The following is a 12,198-nucleotide window of genomic DNA, read 5'->3' on the forward strand; positions in this document are numbered from 1 at the left end:
CATTGGGCTGCAGGGTTCCCAAGCGGAATATGAGTTGCTGTTCCTGCAACCTTCGGGTGGCATCATTGTGGCACTGCAGGAGGCCCATGATGGACATGTCATCTAAAGAATGGGAGGGGGAGTGGAAATGGTTTGCGACTGGGAGGTGCAGTTGTTTATTACGAACCGAGCAGAGGTGTTCTGCAAAGAGGTCCCCAAGCCTCCGCTTGGTTTCCCCAATGTAGAGGAAGCCACACCGGGTACAGTAGATGCAGTATACCACATTGGCAGATGTGCAGGTGAACCTCTGCTTAATGTGGAATGTCATCTTGGGGCCTGGGATAGGGATGAGGGAGGAGGTTTGGGGGCAAGTGTAGCATTTCCTGCGGTTGCAGGGGAAGGTGCCGGGTGTGTTGGGGTTGGAGGGCAGTGTGGAGCGAACAATGGAGTCACGGAGAGAGTGGTCTCTCCGGAAAGCAGACAGGGGTGGGGATGGAAAAATGTCTTGGGTGGTGGGGTCGGATTGTAGATGGCGGAAGTGTCGGAGGATGATGCTTTGTATCCGGAGTTTGGTGGGGTGGTGTGTGAGAACGAGGGGGATCCCTCGTTCTGCAGTGCCACAATGATGCCACCCGAAGGTTGCAGGAACAGCAACTCATATTCCACTTGGGAACCCTGCAGCCCAATGGTATCAATGTGGACTTCACCAGCTTCAAAATCTCCCCTTCCCCCACCGCATCCCAAAACCAGCCCAGTTCGTCCCCTCCCCCCACCGCACCACACAACCAGCCCAGCTCTTCCCCTCCACCCACTGCATCCCAAAACCAGTCCAGCCTGTTCTCATCTCCCTAACCTGTTCTTCCTATCACCCATCCCTTCCTCCCACCCCAAGCCACACCTCCATCTCCTACCTACTAACCTCATCCCACCTCCTTGACCTGTCCGTCTTCCCTGGACTGACCTATCCCCTCCCTACCTCCCCACCTATACTCTCCTCTCCACCTATCTTCTTTTCTCTCCATCTTCGGTCCGCCTCCCCCTCTCTCCCTATTTATTCCAGAACCCTCACCCCATCCCCCTCTCTGATGAAGGGACTAGGCCCAAAACGTCAGCTTTTGTGCTCCTGAGATGCTGCTGGGCCTGCTGTGTTCATCCAGCCTCACATTTTATTTTCTTGGATTCTCCAGTATCTGCAGTTCCCATTATCATAGATCTCTGTCCAGTTGTTTTATAACTGTTTGTTCATTTGTGCATTCAGGTTTTAGGGACAAGTGACATGGTTAGGAAACAGTGATATCTGTTACATCAAATGGGAAAAACTTAATTCTACATTTCATCAGTAAAACAGAGGAGAGCGCGACTGCAGTCCCCCAGTATCACAAATTTTGCAGTCGAGATAGTTGCTAAAAAATTGGGGAAATTTGGGGACATCTGAAGTGACAGCACACCCAGAGTGCAAAGGGATACCTCATCCTGGGAAGATTGCTTTTTTAAATTTCAAAAATATACCTTATTCATAAAAAAATCTGAACATATGTACATTGATACAAAAAAATGTTTCTGTTCTGCATGGCTGTATATGAAATAAATGCCCAAACTTCGGATAAAATCCTCAAGAACTGTGGCTGCTTTAAATCAGCAACATAAACAGAAGTCGCTGGAAAAGCTCAGCAGGTCTGACAGCATCTGTGCAGAGAAAAGCAGAGCTAATAGTTTCGGATCAGGTGACCCTTCCTCAGAACACAAACATTGGAGATTGACGATACACCAAACCAAAACTAATATTCGCATGTATTTGATAACTGAATGGACCCCAATATACCTTCAGCAGAAAGACCTCAGACAGGAGTCTTTCCCCACTGCCCCTTGGCAACAACTGCCCCAAGCTTTAGTGCATCCCTCAGCTTGTAGTCCTTCACCTTGGAATGTACCAGTCAGTAACACTCGCTCAGGGTCAACTCCTCACTCTGGAAGACCAACATGTTTCGGGCAGGCCAATGAGGGTCTTTCACCGAGTTGATGATCCTCCAGGTGCAGTCAATGTTTGTCTCGGTGTGTGTCCCTGGGGAACAGACTGTCGAGCTCAGAGTCCCGTGGCGTGGAACTGCTCAGGATAAACGTCGACACAAACCACTGCATCTTCCTCCAGACATCCTTTACAAAGGCATAATCCAGGAGGAGATAGGAGACAGTTTCAACCCCACTGCAGCCACTTTGAGAGCGCCGTGCAGTGGCACAGCCTGACTGAGTACACAAGAACAATCTGACACACAGTGCCGTTCTCACCATCAGCCAAGCGATGTCTTGGTGCTTTTTAGAAAGTTCTGGTGATGTGGCCTTCTGCCAAATGACTTTGACAGTCTGCTCAGGGAACCACATGACAGGATCCACCATCAGGGTCTCGATGACACTACATGTTGACCACTTCATGATGGACTTGTGATCAAAGGTGCTTTCCTTTACAAATTTTTCTATGAAGGAAGATGATACAGGACAGCCCAATTACTTGGGGTATTCTGTATCTGTGAGGCCAGTCCCATCCTTTGCAACACCAGGGACAGGTAGATCTTCAGCACGTAGTGGAAAAAGGTGTTTGCATACCGAGGGTCTATGCACAGCATGATGCAGCCACACACAAAGGCAGCCATCACAATGAGGACAACATTGGGTATGTTCTACCGCCATTATCCAGGGTATTGTACATGGAGCGTTTGCTGACCCAGTCTATCTTAAGCTTCCAGGTGAAATGGAGAATGGTTTCTGTGACTGAAACAGCACAGTTTGGGGTATCGGGCCTGAACTGTGCTGTGTACAACAAAGACAGTGCCTCACACCTAATGACCAGGATTTTACCCGCGATGGAGAGGGAGTGGTGCTCCCAAAGGACTGGTTTCCGCTTTACTTTGGCAATTCATTCCTCCAAGATTTTGTGCACACCCCAGCCCCTCCGAACCATATTCGCCGCACCTACAGTCCTGACAGTGAAAGGAATGAAGGATCAGTCAGTTCCAAGAGACTATGGTCTCGGTCTTGCTTTGATTTACCTTGGCACCCTAAGACCAGTTCAAACTGGTTGCAGATGCTCATGAGTCTGCGCATGGACAGCTGATCTGAGCAGAAAATGGCAATATCATCCATGTACAGAGAGGCTATGACCTGCAGGCCCCTGCTGCCTAGAATAGTCACCCCTCTCAGGCTCACATCCTTCCTGTTGCTCCCTGCGAAGTGCTCAATACAACACACAGACAAGGCAGGAGAGAGTGGTCGGCTCTGCCTGGCTCCAGGTCCGATTGGGAAGCTTTCTGATTCCCACCCATTGATTGAGATGTACTAACAATGTTGGTGTAGAGCAGTCAGACCCAAGTGCAGATTCCCTCCCTAAAGCCCATTTTGGATATTACTTCTCATATGTATGTGTGTGATATCCTGTCAAGGGCCTTGTCCTAGTCCAGGCTGATGAAGCAAACATCCACCCACCCAGTCTTGCACAGAGGCGATTGTATCCCTGAGGAGTGCTCCTGCTGGAATGTGCCTTTGCAGTGGAAGTCTGGAGGAAGATGCCATGGTTTTTGTTGAGGTTGTTCCCAAGCAGCTCCGTGATGCAGGACTCTGTGCTCTCGGAGATGATACAGCACTGGTTTGGTCAGGGTGGGTCATCATTCCCGGAACAGACCCATTCGGCAATGACCTTAGACAGGATTTTATAGTCTGCATTCAGCAATGATATTTGCCACCAGTTTCTAATTTCCTCCCTCTCCCCGTTCTGCTTGTAGATGAGGATGATGATACCTTCCTCGTGGATTCAACTATGCTACCTGCCCGAAGCATAAACCTCCAGCAGGTCCTGGCTGATCAACTCCCACAGAGCGGAATCCAACTTGGCCAGTAAGCTGTCACTTCCGGGAGTTTTATTCTTTTCTAGAGACTCGAGGGCCTTGGTCGGCTCATCCAGAGATAATGGCTGGTCCAGCCTCTCCTGAGTGCTATTGTCAAGACCTCCACAATAGAAGACAGAAATGACTGGGAGGCTGCACTGTCTGTGGGCTACCTGTCATACAGTCTGGCATAAAAGGATTTGCTGATGCTCAGGATGTCAGGCTGAGATGATGTCACCGAAACATCATCTTCCTTCAGGCTGCTGAGCATGGAGCTTTCCTTGTGCACCTTCTGGAAGAAGAAACATGAGCACATCTCGTCCTGCTTCACAGTGCGGACACTGGACCGGAAGATAATCTTGGAGACACCTGAGGCAAAGAGTATGGCTTGCTGTCCCTTCACCTCCTGAAGATGCTCTGTGACATTGACCCCCATAGTCTGCAGCAGGAGTAGGTTTTGCATGGTTTTGCAAGCGTTTTGACAGTTTTGTCCACCTCTCCAAGCACCTTTGAGGACAAAGAACTTCCTCATGTTCTGCTCGACTGTTTCCCACCGGACTGCTGGGGGCTCAAAGAAGGGCTTCATGGTTCTCCAACCTGTGTTATACCTTTCAAGATCCTCAGTGTTTTCTGGGGTCAACAATTCAACGTCTAGCTTCCAGGTCCCCTTGCCAGCCTGTTGGGCAAAATGTAGGTGATAGTCAGCCAGCAGGAGACGGTGGTCATTTGAAAACACTGGCTTTATGTCGGTGGATCAGACTGAGAATATGTGGGATGCAAACAGGGAATCTATCCTTATGCAGATAGACAGATCTTGCTGTTAATAAGTATATCTACATTTTGGTCCACCTGCAGGGGTGCCGAAGATGAGCGTTGAAGTTGGTTGGTTTAAACAGGGTGTGCCTTATGTAGTAATGGCTCTTTTGGTCATTAAGATTTTTCTGTGGGTGGAAAAAGTGACTTCAAAAGTTTTACAAAAGGTGAGTAAGGCAAAGCTGTTGGAATTGGCAGACAAGCTAGAGTTGGGGTTGCCTTTATGAGAAACGGGAAGGTAATTACAGCAACAGCTCAACATTTAAATTTGCTGGACATGCCATCAGAATCTTTGGAAATGGTTACAATTCAAATGCAGATGAAGCAGCTTGAATATGAAAAGGAAATTAAACCATTTGAATTACTAGTAAAAGCAGAGGAAAAAGAAGAGAGGAAGATAGAGAGGGATGAAGTTGGCAATTAGAAGACTTTAACAGCAGAGGCGAAGGTAGAAGGCTTACTGAGGAGGATAGTGATGAGGAGCAAATTCATCATAGCCAAAGGGATCTGTTTAAATATGTCCAAACATTGCCTAAATTTGATGAGAAGGATGTAGAAGTCTTTTCATTTCATTTGAGAAATGAAGTGGCCAGTGGCCATGTGTTGATCCAAACAAAGTTGGCTGGTCGACCTAGTCAGGTATTCGTATCACTAACAGAAGAAGTATCTGGGGAGTGTGAGGAGGTGAAGGAAGTTCTCTTAACTGTATATGAGCTGTGCCAGAAGCCTACAGATAATGTTTTAGGAATCTAAGGAAGGGCCCTAGTCAAACATACATTGAATTTGAAAGGATCAAACAACGTAATTTTGAGAGGTGGATAAACGCATTGAAAATAGAGGATTCAAAAATTCTCTTTCTGAGGTAGTGTTGACTCACGTGGAAGAGCAGAGAGTTAAAACAGCAAGATTAGCAGCTGAAATGGCTGATTATGAATTGCTTCGTAAATCAAAGTTGGCGTCCAACATCAATTTCAATCTGTGGGGGACAGAAATTGGGGAAGACAGAAATCCTCAGGCGACAAGGGAAAAGGAGATCCCATTGAAGATGGGAAAAGGAGATCCCATTGAAGATGGGAAAAGGAGATCCCATTGAAGATGATCAAGTTGGTTAACCACAGCATAAAAAAAAGGAAAGAAAAATGAGAAGGCTCGGGCATTTTCACTGCAATAAGGTAGGCCACATGACGTTGTAGTGTTGGTGGTTTAGAAAAAGCACTGGGAAGAGGGATGTAGGAAAAACAGAGTAAGCCAACGGATTTTGTTGCAGTGGTAAAGGAAAGCATGGTGGTAGCTAAACAGTTGCACCAGTTTGGACACTAGCTCTGTACAGGTGGCCTCAAGCAGCCCCAGGCAGCCCAGCTGGCGCTGGAAGACGGCCACTAGGCTCTGGGCGAAATGCACCTGGCACAGGGAAACCATGCCGACCACGCCGAGGATGGCATCGGCACAGTCTCCCAGCAGCTCCCAGCTCCAGCAGCAGGCCGTGCCGCTTCTTCAGCCAGGCGCTGCTCAGGTTGGCCTCTGGCCCCGAGCTCTGCAGCGGCCTCTCTCCGTCACTGTCTCCGTCCTCTGGTGCCTGGTAGCAGATTATGCTGCAGCCCCTCAGCGTCCCCGGGTGAAGTAGGTGCACGGCCAACTGGGATGGGTTGGTTGGTGTGGAGGGGGGGGGGTTGGTCACAGACACTGGCACCTCAGACAGAAGCAATCAGCTTCAGCCTTAGTGGGCAAAGGCTCCCCTGGGAGTGCGGGGCCAGCTTGCTCTCAGCCAGGCTGGCAGCTTTGGTGTGGCCACAGGAGACCAGACCTGGGTACCCTCAATGAATCCAGCCAATGCCCACTCCCACCCCCCTCATGATTTTATATACTTTTTTCAGGTCACCCCTTTGCCTCCAACCCTCAAGTGAAATGAATCCAAGTTTGCCCAGCCTCGCCTTGTAGCTCATACACTCCAATCCAGACACTATCCTGATAAAACTCTTCTGTACCCTCTGCAAAACCTCCACATCCTTCCTACAGTGGGGTGACCAGAACTGCACACAATATTCCAAATGGAGCTGGACTAAAGTTAGACACAGCTGCAAAGTGACTTGACAGCTTTCAAACTCAATGCCCAACCAGGAAGGCAAGCATGCTGTATGCTTTCTTTAGTGCCTTAGCAATTTGTGTTGCTACTTTCAGGCACCCCAAGATCCCTCAGTGTATCAATGCTCCAAAGGGTCCTGCCATTTACGTTATTCTTTGCTCTTGCATTTGGCCTCCAAAAATGCATCACCTCATACTTGCCCAGATTAAACTCCATTTCTCTGCCCAAATTTCCAACTGATCTATACCCTGCTGTATCCTTTGACAACCTTCCTCACTATCCACAACTCCACCAATTTTCTTCGATCTGCAAAATTACTACTCAGACTACTGACAATTTCATCCATATCATTTTCATGTATTACAAACGACAGAGGTCCCAGCACTGAATTTTGCAGAACATCACTGGTCACAGGCTTCCAGTCAGAAACACAACTCTCCATAACTACCCTCTGTCTTCAGTGACCAAGCCAATTTAGTATCCAGCCAACCAACTCACCATGGATTCCATGTGACTTAATCTTCTAGCCCAGCCCACCATGAGGGACACAGTCAAATTCTTTAGTAGCATCCATTAGACAACATCCATTGTCCTAGCCCTATCAATCATCTTCTTCACTTGCTCACAAAAAAATCAATCAAACCTCCCCAGCATGAAATCATGCTCACTATTCCTAATAAGTCCTTCTTTTTCCCAAATGCAAGTAATTCCTGTCCCTAAGAATCTTCTCCAATAGTTTCCCTGCCACTGACATAAGGCTCAGCATTCGATAATTTTGTGGATCATTCCTGTTGTCCTCCTTAAACAAAGGAAAAACATTGGCTATTCTCCAGTCTCCTGGGACTTTGCCTGTAGCTAAACAGGATATGAAGATCTCTGTCAATCTCCTCTCTTACCTCCCTCACTATTCTGGGATAGATCCTATCAGGCCCAAGAGACTTATCTAACTTAATGGTTTTCAATACACCCATTACCACTTCCTTCTCGATATCAACATGTCTTACCGTATCAATTACCTCTCTCTAATCTTACCATCATCCATATTCTTCTCCTTGGTGAATACTGATGCAAAGTACTAATTAAGGACCTCACTGACTTCCCCTGGTCCTTGAATTTCCCTAGCCATTTGCTTGCCCTTAATATAACATGCCTGAGGATTCTCCTTAATCCCACTTGCCAAGGATACTTCATGACCACTTTTAGCACCTCTAATTTCTTGTTTAACTTCTTTATATTATATTCCCTTATCTTCCTCAAGGAGCTTTTCTGATTTCAGTTTCCCAAACCTTACAAATGCTTCCTTTTCATTTTGGCTAAATGTACAACATTTCTCGCCATCCAATATCCAGAATCTTGTCATCCTGATCCCTGATTTTTCATCCTCAGAGGAACATGTTAGTCCCAAACTTGGATGAACCATGCTTTAACTGATGTTGACACATCAGATGTGGGTATACCCTCACACAACAATATTTATCCAGTTCCTGTATAATACTGTTGGAATTAACCTTCCCTCCATTGGCTGAGGGCCAATACTGAGGGAGCATAACAAATGGAAGGGTCAGTAGTGAGGAAGCACCACAGTTTTCAGGAAGGCCATTTCACAATTAGCTGCACTGTCAGATGTATAATTTTCCAGGTGGGCAATGTGGTGCTTCCTTACCATAGACTGTCTGATGGTACAGCAATCTTTCACTGATCATTCTCTGACAATGCAATATTGACCTTGCAACAGTGCAGTGCTTCATCAGTACTGACCCTCAAACATCCTGATTTTCCTTCTGTGACAACACTCCCACAATGCGGCACTACCTCAACACTGACCCTCTGATCATGGAGTGCTCACTCAGCATGGATTTAGCAAAGTTGGCTCTGAATTGTGGAGGAATGACTGAATGTTGTTGGGAATGGATTTTCAGAGGCTTTGATTTGACACGGGTTGACTCAGTTTTGAAGTGATTTCTCAAGTTGTGCAAAAACTGATTGGATTTTGGGCATTTGATTTGGAGGGTAGTTATTTCTGAATCTTGGTGCAGTGGCTCTAGAAGATGGAAAGTATCACATTTTTTTGGGCCAGTTGCCCAGGAATGTGGGGACAACCAGACCCAGCATCCATGAGGAGTTGACCCTGGATTTGGATTTGATGGGGTCTTATCTCAACCTCCTCTTGGGAAATAAGGCAGGACAAGTGCCTGAGGTATCATTATGGTTGCACTTCAGGATCAGCGACCATAATTCTATTAGTTTTATAAAAGTTGTGGGAAAGGATAGGCCTCATCTAAAAGTAGAAGTTTGAAATTGGAGCAAGGCCAATTTTGATGATATTAGACAGGAATTTTCAAAGTTGTTTGGGGAAAGGCTGTTCGCAGGTAAAGGGATGACTGGCAAGTGAAAGACTTTCAAAAGTGAGATAGTAAGAGTTCAGAGACAGTATATTCCTGTTAGTATGAAGGGCAAGGCTGGTAGGAGGAGGGAGCACTGGATGACTAGTGATATTGAGGCTCTATTTAAGAAAACAAGGGAGGCATATGTTGGATATAGACAGCTGGGATCAAGTGAATCCCTTGAGGAGTATAGGACAAGTTGGAGCATACCAAAGAGGGAAATCAGGAGGGCAAGAAGGGGGCATTAGATAGCTTTGGAGGATAGGGTTAATGAGAACCCAAAAATGCTACAAGAACATTAAGGGCAAAAGAGTAACGAGGGAGAAAATAGGGGCCCTTAAATATCAACGTGGTTATCTATGTGCGAAACCACAGGAGATGAGTGAGATACTAAACAAATACTTCACATCAGTATGTTTTGCAGAAAAACGACATGGAAGCAAGGGCATTTAGCAAAATAAATAGTGACATCTTGAAAAAGAGTCTACATCACAGAAGAGGAGGCACTGGAGGTCATAAAATGCATAAAGATAGATAGAGGAGGGGATAGCCTAATGGTATTATCACTGGACTATTAATCCAGAGAACCAGATAACACTTTGGGTACCTAGCTTCAAATCCCACCACAATAGATGGTGGAATTTGAATGCAATAAAAATGTGGAACTAAGAGTCTAATGATGGCCATGAACCCATTGTCAACAATCAGAAAACTCATCTGGTTCACTAATGTCCTTGAGGGAAGGAAACTGCCATCCTTACCTGGTCTGGCCTACATGTGAATCTAGACCCACTGTAAAATGCCAAATGGCAGATGGAGTTTTATTTAGATAAATATGAGGTGTTGCATTTGGGTAAAACAAACAGGGCAGGTCTTACACAGTTAATGGTAGGGTTTTGGGTTATGTTGTCACACACAGAGACCTCGTGTGTAGGTATATATTTCCTTGAAAGTGTCATCATATATAGACAGGGTAGTGAAGAAGGCTTTTAGCATCCTTGCCTTCACTGGTCAGAGCATTGAGTAGAAGAGTTGGGATGTTATGTTGCAGCTGTGTGAAATATTGATGAGGCCATTTTTGGAGTATTGCATACAATACTGGTCACCCTGCTGTAGGAAGGATGTTAGTAACCTGGAAAGGGTGCAGAAAAGATTTACAAGGATGTTACCAAACTGGAGCATTTGTGTTATAAGGAGAGGCTGGATAGGTTGCAACTTTCTCCCCTGGAGCATTGGAGGCTGCGGGTTGACCTTAGAGGGCCTTAAGATAATGTTAGCCAAGGCCTTTTCCGCAGGGTTGGTGAGTCCAAAACTAGAGGGCATATGTTTAAGTGAAAGAAGGAAGATTTGAAAGTCACCCAAGGGATAACATTTTCACGCAGCGGGTGGTGCACATATGGAATGAACTATCAGAAGAAGTGGTAAAGGCAAGTACGATTACGGCATTTAGAAGACATTTGGATGAGTACATGAATAGAATGAACATGAAGGGACATAAAGGCACTTGAAGAGAGTTATGAACACAGCCCAGTTCATAACACAAGCCAACGTTCTGTCCACTGACTCCACTGACTTCTCACTGCCTTAGGAATGCAGCCAACACCATCAAAAACTGCTCCCATTTCGGTTATACTCTCTTCCAACCTCTTCCGTTGGGCAGAAGATACAAAAGCTTAAAAAGGCGTACTGACAGATTTAAGAAAAGCATCTTCCCCGCTACTGTTAGTCTTCTAAATGGGCCTCTCAAATTTTAAACTTAATGTTGATCTTGCTCTTTGGTGTGCCTTCTCTGCAGCTGTAACATTGTTTTCTTCACTCTGTTCTGTTACCCTAATGCACTTTGAATGGTATGATCTGTCCGTACTATATACATAACAAAACTTTTCCCTGTATCTTGGTATATGTGACAATAATAAATCAAATCAAATAGGAAAGGCTTAAAGGGATATGGCCAAATGCAGGTCAATGGGGCTAGTTCAGTTTATGAAACCTGGTTGGCATGGACGAGTTGGGCCGAAAGGTCTGTTTCTGTGCTGCATGGCTCTATCTGACCCGGGACCTCAGGAGGTCTGACTTTGGATCTGAGGAGAACTCATCCTCATTCTCTTAAAGAGAATTCAATTATTGTGAAGTCGTAACCAATACCTGGTCACATGAAACATGCTCTACGTCCCGGATACTGCAACTCCAATTGTCCCAGCACCAGTTATTCGTCAGTTTGTTTTTGCAAACACTTCTCATGTTGAGACATAGTAGGAACTGCAGATGCTGGAGAATCCGAGATAACAAGGTGTAGAGCTGGATGAACACAGCAGGCCGAGCAGCATCAGAGGAGCTGGAAAGCTTGACATGAAGAAGGGTCTAAGGCCGAAACGTCAGCCTTCCTGCTCCTCTGATGCTGCTTGGCCTGCTGTGTTAATCCATCTCTACTTCCCGTGTTGAATTGTGTTCTTCCCCTCCCTTGTCCCTTGATCTTAACTGATTCACGTTCTCCATCCTTCTCAGCCAAAAGTGTCAGTGCACATGCTTGGCTCTCCAATTGTGGCGGGAAAGGGGGCACCGCGCATGCTCATGGGCTATCTCCGTAGTGCGCATGGTCTATACCCTCCACGGCCCATGGAACGTTACGGCGAGTGCGCAAGCTCGTCAGCCTCCCTCGCCCTCACCAAAGCCATGCGTCTAACTGCGCAGACTCGAGCCCGGCCGTTGACAACACCCCGCCCCTTCTGCCGGCTTGCAGCGATAACGACTGGGCGCTTTCTTGGTGGACAGGACGTATTCACCATCGCGGTGCATAATGGGCAGGCTGAGACGCCATTACAGCTTTCCCACAAGAACTGCGGATACTCGAAAACACAAAGACAAACAGAAATTGTTGGAAAAGCTCAGCAGATCTGGCAGCATCTGTGGAGATAAGTCAGAGTTAGCGCTTGGGGTTCAGTGACACTTACGGTAAGCAACTTCCAGCAATTTCTGTTTATTTTTTAAATACATCTTTCCCTTATGTCATAAAATTAGAGAGTGGGCTCCACTGGGAATGATGAGGTTTCTTGGTAGAGTATTA

This window comes from Stegostoma tigrinum, chromosome 34, assembly GCF_030684315.1.
Source record: "Stegostoma tigrinum isolate sSteTig4 chromosome 34, sSteTig4.hap1, whole genome shotgun sequence".
Classification (NCBI taxonomy): domain Eukaryota; kingdom Metazoa; phylum Chordata; class Chondrichthyes; order Orectolobiformes; family Stegostomatidae; genus Stegostoma; species Stegostoma tigrinum.